Below are 8,697 nucleotides of genomic sequence, written 5' to 3'. Positions count from 1 at the left end.
CTAAATAATGGTAGGGAAGGTTCCTGCAGAAGCAAGCATTCCAGAAAGTAGCATCATCAATCACACATTTTCCCCATTCTGGAATATGTCTAACAACAATCCTGCCTTCAGCAGGAAAAGGCGTTGGCATGGCGTGTGTACTCACAGCATTCAGGAGATCCAGCAGCCCTGCAGGAGGGTCGGCACGGGGCTCCCCACCACTGTGCCCCACCATCACTGGTGCCGGCTCTGGAACCTCCCAAGGTCCCCATCAGTGGCTGGGATCTGTCTTCTCCATATTTGAAAGGAAGTCCAGGAGGCCCCAGTGTAAACCAGCCGCCGTGGTGAGAAGCCGATGGGAGAACTGTAAACCTGCCCTGAGTTTCAAGGCTTGTGTAAGTCTGGGATTCACTGCACAGTGGGTCCGTCAAACAAGTCTAAGAGAAAGTACAGGTTTCTCTCATCTGAAGCAAATTCATTAAAATGAGTCACTTGTTTATCTTTTCATTCCTCCTCTTTATCTCAGATGACCACGTGAGACTCTGCTGCACCTACTGCACTGGGGTAATTAGAACGCAGGGGGTAAAATGCCAGGTTGTGTCACTTGTTGATTTTAAAAGGCGACCACATTTTTGCCTGTACTGACGTTGAACTTGGAAAACACTGACTAGGATACTGATCAGTACATCGTGATCCAATTCCTACCTTAACACCAAAGGTATTTTTGTTTTATTTTTTAATGACTGGCCCAAGGAGTTCTTACTGAGCCTCTACCTTGGTGCACAGCCGTGGGGAATTCAGATATAGAATTCCACTTGAGGGAAACTTCCCTTGATCTGACTTGGGACAGGGTAGCCAGTTGGATTGGCCTTCCCACCCCCAAATAGTCCCACACATCCCAATTCTAGTGTCTCCCGTTTACTACCTACCTTCCTGGCCCCCCAAATTCCAAGGCAAACCTCCATTTGAATATTACCAGAGGAGATGTTGGCATGAAGGAGAAATAAGTGAAAGGAGTTTTGTTACGTCTTTTGTAGTCATGAGGCTCGAGGAGGCGATGTTGTGGAAATAGGTCATTCCATTTTGGTCACTAGTTTAGTACTGTGTCATTTGGAAATTAAAAAAGCCAGTATCATCAAACCTTTGGTTGTGTCATCAAAGGACTTTATTAAACATATTCTATGTGCAAAGCACCTTGCTCTGCTCTTTGGACATACAAAAGTGAGTGACATAGTGAGTAACAAGAGTAATTCTGTCCCCAAAGGTTTACAGTCTTATCTGGGAAAGAAAATACATGCACACAAAAAAGCTAAAAGTAAATAAACAATATTACACAGTAAATACTGACTATACAGTGAATGGCACAGATGATAAATATTGTAGGAAATCAGTGGGGAGAATCAGCACTTCTGTTGGACAGGTCAGGGAAGACTTCACAGAGAAGGCAAAAAGTGATGCAGAGCTCGGAGTGCCCTGTATATATGTACACTCTCTGACATACACTGTTCCAGGGCAGGGAACCATATATCACAACTCTGGAAACATTGAATGAAGAGATCCTTCCACACATTTTGCTGGCTGGTAGCCCTGATGAAAGAGACTGAATCCGACACTTAACACTTTCATTTAGCTGTCAGTGAACAGCTCCATGAGAGTGTGTCATCCAAACTCAGGCCAAAGGTCATGGCTGTGTGTTTGGTTGTGTGTGTGTGTGTGTGTGTGTGTGTGTGTGTGTCTGTGGGTGTGTGTGTGTGGGTGTGTGCATGAATTCACAGGTACTCTAATAAACACAGCTAACATTTTAATGGCCAATTACTATTTGCCAAGTACTAGTCTAAGTATTTTACCTCCACTTATGCATTTAATCTTTACAACAACCCTATGAGGTAAGCTCAGTTTCTGGTTGGGAAAACCAAAGTCCCAGAAATTTAAATAACTCTCCTGAGGATTACCAAGTACTAGGTGCTCTACCCAAGAATCTGCCTTAGACACTGTTACCACCAGTTTCTCCTTGAGCCGCCTGACCAAGTCACTTCCTTGGTGAGGTGTGAACGGGACATTGCGTCTGTCTCCACCCTGGGTCTTCCATGGTCAGCCTGATCCGTGCAGTTCCTTGACACCTTTCAGGATGGGGCAGACTGGGCTGTGGGTAGCAGGAGAGAAGGCTCAGCTTCTTCAAGGGATTCCCAGATGATTCCAGAGTTTCTCTGTTAGCATCCATGAGGCTTTCTTTTTTTTGGTTTTTTGTTTTTTTGCCGTACGCGGGCCTCTCACCGCTGTGGCCTCTCCCGTTGCAGAGCACAGGCTCCGGACGCGCAGGCTCAGCGGCCATGGCTCACGGGCCCAGCCGCTCCGCGGCATGTGGGATCCTCCCAGACCGGGGCACGAACCCGTGTCCTGTGCATTGGCAGGCGGACTCTCAACCACTGTGCCACCAGGAAAGCCCCCATGAGCCTTTCTTAATTAATAATAATCCCAATATAGAGCGTCTTTCCCGCCATCTTCTCTTAAGGAGTGAGTATATCTGAGCAGAGTGTGTTTTCATACTAGATGTGATTGCTCAATACACAGTACAGATGAAAGGCCAACCTCTCTGTCTGTCTGTCTGTCTCGTGTTCAGTGTTCCCACCTGTAAAACAAGGCAATTGGACTCAGTCTTTTCTAAAGTTTTTTCAGAGTTAAAATCCTATAACCATTTAGCTCCATGGGATTCCATCTTCACTTCAATATGTTGACTCAGGATAAATGACATTTCTTCATACTGAAATCTCTGCATTGAGAAAACCAGGACTGTGCCCGTCCCATTCTCTTCCCTTGAAGAGACCCTACGGAGATACTGGGAAATGTCAAATTAAAACTTCTTTCTGACTTCATTTGAAAAGGGTGCAATTGTTGTCCCAAGATGAGCAATGCCACTTAAGATGACTCATTCTCCCGGTTTGTATATTTTTCTACCTGCTGATTATTATACTTTTGCTATCTCAAACTTTCCTACTTAGAGGAAGTTTTTTGTCATTAAAAAAGTGAGAGAGAGGCCCTACTCATTCACAAAGTGAGTCTCCCTTTCCCGTTTGTAATATCACATCATTAATACTGGGGTCTTGGTAGGATAATTAAGGGCTACCCGTTGCCCCTTTTCCTTTATCCACTAATTTCCTTCTGTTACATCTGCCTGTGTGCTGGCTTTATAAAGGAGCTTCTTCTTCTGTTTTTTTTCTAGAAGGGTTTTTACCTATAATACTGCCTTCCTGTCAGGTGGCTCCTGATTTGAATGTTGAATTTGTTCACATACAATGTTAAGGAAATGAGTAGCTCTCTACTGGAAATATAGTATTTCTCCTTCCTCATCACAGGTTTCAAAACACCATATTGTTGGTCGGGGTTAATCTTACGTAGTCAGAGTGGGGCAGAGAGGCCCTTGGTGGCTCCTTGGTCTTGAGGTGAAAGTCCAGCACTGGAAGCCAGCAGGCTTGGGTTTCTACCTCTGGCTCAAGCCTTGATTAGCTGTTACCCATCACTCCAGGCTTCAGTCTCCTTCACTTAAAATAAACACATTTCTAGCTCAAGAGCTCTGTGCTTTTTGCTTGACTCACAGCCAAAGAAGTTGCATCTAAGCCCAAGCCAGGCTGACCATGCAATCAATTTAAATTTGGAAGAGTTTAACATACTGGCTCTTGGATTCCTTTTGCCAGAAGAACCAGCAATGACCCACTTAGAGTCGGCCCAACTGTTGGTGACTGTTCATGAGGGCCTTCCCTCAGCAACCCACAGAATCCAGCCAGCTGACATCCCAGGCCACCACTGCCAAGCTGAGCCAGAGCTCTCTTCCTGGGGATAAACGTGATTCCAACAGCAATGGAGCTGGAGACCCTGACAAGACCAAGGTTCCGCTGTCCCCCTGTGGAAACCCAGCATGGCATATATAGATGTTGACAGTGGGTAGGGGAGAAACATTAGCAGCACAGAACAGCTTAGACAGGGGGCTTCCATCCTCTCCGCACTTCATGCCCTCCTCCATCAGCACCGCTGAGAGGGAAGCGTCCTTCATACTCCCCAGAGACAAGAAGACAGGAATCTGCACATTTCTCCTGGGGGCCCTGCGCTCCTGAAATGTATGACCTGGTCAAGAACAGACAATCACAGCTTTAATGGACAAGCAGCAAGACCCAAAAGCCTCATGACAACTGCATCGTGGATTCACTCTTTCTTGAACAATAAGCCCCTCTGAGTAGAGCCCCCTTGGCAAATGGTGAGTCTCTTTCCTTTAAGTCACTCTGGAATCCAGGGAACAGCTTTGTTCTCTCATCTGCAAATGCTGAGTTACAAACCTTGTCTCTCTGCAAGCTGGACCACGTCCTTTCCTCTTGGAAAAAGACCTCTTTTTTGTACAAGGTCCTTTTTTGTGCAAGGGTTGCTGCAGAAGGTCTCAGCCACAGAGGCTGCTGGAGCCGAATGTACTGGGGTCGGGGAGGAAGGCTTTCTCTACAGCTCTCTGCCTCTGTCACTCTATGTGTCTCTGTGTGTGTTGCTCTCTCTGTTTCTTTCTGTATTTCGCTGGGTCTCTCTTTGTAACCCTCAGCCTCTCTCTGCATCTCTCTGTCTCACTGTGAAGGTGGAGGTCCCAGCGTGGGTGTCTCCATCTCCCTGTCTGGTCTTCTCTCTCTAGATGTAGAGGGAAATGGAGCTAGAGGATTGGAAGACTTGGCCGCACATGTCTGGGTATCTGGTGGCTCTCTTCCAACTCTGAGTTGCCATGCCATGTCGCTAAGTGCCCCTGTCCGTTTCACCCTGTGGTTCCCTTCCCTCTGTTTCTCTCTGTCTCAGACCCTCCTGCAAATGTAAATTAACTTCTACAGTATCTCCAAGGTCTCACATGGATGGTGTGTAGCATAATTCCTTGATCTTTTAACACTGGGGAAGAGAGGGGGCAACAGTGGGAAATTTGGGGATATTGTTGATATCATGGAGGATGTCCTGGGGTTGGAGAACTTAAGGGGAGGAAAAGAGGGAGCAGCTGGGTAGCGCTAGCTCATCTGCTCACTCCCCTCTCAAATACACTCAGGCTGATTTACACACATCCTCGGACAGGCCTGACTGTTTTGCAGGGACAATAAAAATTTCAGAAGTCCAAGAATTAGAAGTGTGAATATATCTCTAACCGGAGCTAGGTGAGAGTAGGTTGCATGAGAAGAATCCTTTCAACCAAGAAAAAATCATTTCTGATTAGAATTAATAAAATTGTGATTTTTTAAAAGAAATATCACATACAGGCCATGTATATGGGGTCCCCTTTGCTTTGTACTCACCTCCCAAGTTAGGAGTATAGCCTGGTTTGCTAGATTGGCCCTTTGGTGGGGTGACGAGAAAAATCAGAAGAAATGTTCTGTGGAAGACAAAAGGATAACTGGATTTGTCGTTAGTAGTCTGTTTTCGATTCCTCAAAGCTCAAAGCTTTTAATTACTCAATTACTCAAAGCACATGGAGAATTATTTCGCTAAGCATAGTATATATGCTTAGTGGAAAAAGTCAGACAGAGAAAGACAAATGCTGTATGTTATCACTTATATGTGATACTAAAACTAAACTAACGAAGAATAAGTCTCCATCATTCCATTCTTTGAAAACAATGACATAATTTGAAAAATAGCTAAAATAGGAAATAATGGCTTTGGCTTATCAACAGTCAGATATTCTCAAATGTCGCGGTTAAGGACTCAATTTGCATTTCTATTGGAGGAATACACTGGACACCTATTACTACTACTACTATTACTATCATTAATCATTTTGCCTAGCTGACCCCTTACCCTGCCCACGCTTTTCTGGAAACCGCCTACATCTTCCGGGTTTACCATGCATGCAGCGATGCTGAACGATGGGCCTGTCCGGAGCTGACTGGGTTAGGGGAAGGCAGCTGACCCAAGCTGGGTTGACCAGGCGTCGTCATCCCAGGAATTTTCAGGAAAGAAATGGGACTCACTCTCTTCTAGAGAAGCTGAAAAAGACAGCAGCCCACAGCAGTAATTTCCAACTTTACACATTACCAAGGTCTGGTTGTCAATGTCCAGAGCCACTGAATCAGAATTTCTGGCAGTAAGGCTCAGACACTAATATTTTCCCAAACTTTTAATTTTGAATAATTTCATTACTACTGAAAAGTTGAAAGAATAGTACAGTTAACCCTACATACCCTTCACCTAGATTGCACTATTTGTTAACATTTAGGGATGAGTGGGTTTTTTTTTTTTTAAACTCTCAAGTGATATTACTATAATGGAATTGAGAACAACCCAACTACAGAAAGAAAAATAGCACCAAATGAAGTAGATACACCAAGAAAAACAAAGGTTATAAAGAGCATCCTGGTGGTACTCTTTATAATCCTGTATTTCTAAGATCCTGTATTTCATGCCCTGGGTTCTATGAGATACCCCAGTATCATCATCATAAAATCACCTTCAGGGCTTAAAGTAGTGTGACTTAGGAGTTTGTTTACTGCAGTCAAAAGATTCAGGAATAATATGCAGAGGTGATAAAATTCTATAACCTCATCCCTAAATTAAAAACAACAACAGAGGGTTTATTGACTTGAGAGATGAAGATTACATTAAGAGGAATATATTTTTAAAAAAACAGAAGCCATGCATTCCCAAGAGAGTGGGATTCAAGAAAGTAGACCATATGTTAAAGTGTGGCTTTGTGGAAGCGTGCAGTCACTGTGTTCTAACGTAGATTGTTTTGCCACTGGTGAATTAAGTCAAATCTTGCACAAAGCAGGCGCCTTACCAGGGGATTGGGGTGGGGAGGGATGAGAGTGGTTTGCCCCAGTGGGGAGGAGTATTTTATTACTGATGTGGTTTAAAATCACCAGAACTTGCTGACAATAGAAGTAGACTGACTATAAGTTAGTTCTATTTTTTTAGACATATTTAGAAATATGATTGTCTATAGACACTACTCCCCGTTATCGGTTATTGCCTGGACCCAGGCAAAACACTTCCACTCCCAACCCCTGTGCCTCTGCTCCCATGTCCAATTCTAGAAACACCAGGCAGTCACCAGGCTTAGAGCTGTCCCCTGATCCCATCATATTTGAATAAGAGTCTTGGTTTCTGTTTTAAAATTTCATTTATTGGGTAAAAAGACAATGATGCCATAACTCTTTATCATGTAAATACTTTTGGAAAGGGATTTGGGTCTGTATGATCTTAGGATACAATCCCTAAAGACAGAAAATAGTTTTTGCTGTCTTTTAAGTTTTGCAATTTTTAAAACTAAACATTTGCCCAGCAATGTACCTGAAATCATTTCTGCGAGCTACAAATAAGCTGATTTTTCCAAACTGTAAGAATATGCATGAACTTTGTAGGGAAAATTTAATAAATCCAAATAAGGTGAGGTCCATTCAAGCCTCACTCTTTAATCTGCAAGTTTACTTTAGAGGGGAAAAACTCAAGATTCAAAGGATAAAAGTTTCTAAGCAGAACTAAACTTTCAAAATTCACACTCAACAAATACTGACAAAGAATCCTTCAGAAAAAGGAAGGGATAGAGATAAGCATCAATTCCAACAATATTTTAAGGAAGGACATGAAAGGAAATGGACAGGGAGATGTCTATGTGTCCTCCCCCACCCTCCCCGTGCAAAGAACAACGCAAGGCAGACAAGCTTACGAGCCAAGAAAAATCTCTCCAAAGTTTATATTCCTCCTGAGAAAGTCTGATCTGAGGAAAATAATGTCCAAGATCAGGAATTCTTAATGCCATAGGTTAGTATTGGAAGTGCAGGATTTGTGTGTGTGTGTGTATCTGTGCATGTGAAGGTGTAAAAATATTCCTCTGTATTCAAGGAGACTTTAAAGCTGGTGATGTCTTGATAATAAGTCAAAATTATAGATAAAACATTACAAAGTGTGATGAGGGAAAATAATGGTTAGAAAAGTGAATTAGCTTCTGTAGTTGTACTTAATCACTTTCAGGTCATGAGAAGATGAAAATAATTCCTTTAAAGATTCCAGTTTCCTGGACTCTGATATTTGCATGGGATCAGAGAAGCAGAGAGTAATCAGTAAAAGCAAAAATATTTTCATACAGACTAGTGCTCTTATTGAATTATGTCAAGTGCCCCCAGGTTACCAAATTCTTTTTGAATACTTACTCCCTATGTTCAAATTACAAAACCTCGAAAGTGTAGAATCATAATTGGCTGCTCACCTCTGAAATTCTCCCAAGGAAGTCCTTGGAGGAGGAGGAACATGGGACTACTCACTGTGGCTAGACAACGACAAAGTCACTGGCAAATTCGCCCCACTTCCTGGCAGCTGGAGACGCAGGTGTCAGTGGCTTTCCTTTGCCGTATCTTGCAGCAAATTAGCAGGCTGAACTCCTGTATCTCTGAGCTGTCAATTTAGCCCTGAATGGTGGCTCCCCAGGCTGAGGCATTCAGGCTGGCCTTGCTCTGGCACCGGCAGCCAGCCCCATACGCAGGGGCCCTGCAGCCGGACAGGCAAATCCTGCTTGGCAATAGCTCCTGAGGTGGGAGGGACAGAGTACCGGAGAATGGATGAGTCACACACTGGGTGACACACGCAGACTCTCACAGATAGCCAAGGCTTCCCTTTCTGGCAAGGGATCCAGGACTATAGAGGTGGCACAAGATCTGTGGTACTTGGGATAGCTACTAACGTCCTCATGCATCTGCCTAAGCCTGAAAATGG

General features: G+C 43.8%; 1 long non-coding RNA gene across 4 annotated transcripts; it reads right to left on the bottom strand.

The window, feature by feature from the left end:
- Positions 1-859: 859 nt before the first annotated feature.
- Positions 860-8,474, bottom strand: LOC117200590 (uncharacterized). Of its 4 annotated transcripts, none has more exons than XR_004482186.2 (4): positions 8,195-8,474; positions 5,788-5,975; positions 5,286-5,362; positions 860-2,608 (listed from the first exon to the last, which is right to left on the bottom strand). It is a non-coding gene; the product is annotated as an uncharacterized LOC117200590 (long non-coding RNA). The 4 variants fall into 4 exon arrangements; XR_004482185.2 differs by having other exon boundaries at positions 5,286-5,383; positions 5,833-5,975; XR_007479881.1 differs by having other exon boundaries at positions 5,833-5,975.
- Positions 8,475-8,697: the final 223 nt, after the last annotated feature.

This window comes from Orcinus orca, chromosome 10 (assembly GCF_937001465.1).
Source record: "Orcinus orca chromosome 10, mOrcOrc1.1, whole genome shotgun sequence".
NCBI lineage: Eukaryota > Metazoa > Chordata > Mammalia > Artiodactyla > Delphinidae > Orcinus > Orcinus orca.
The sequence above is the reverse complement of the archived record's forward strand: the minus strand, read 5'-3'. Positions and strand labels throughout refer to the sequence as shown.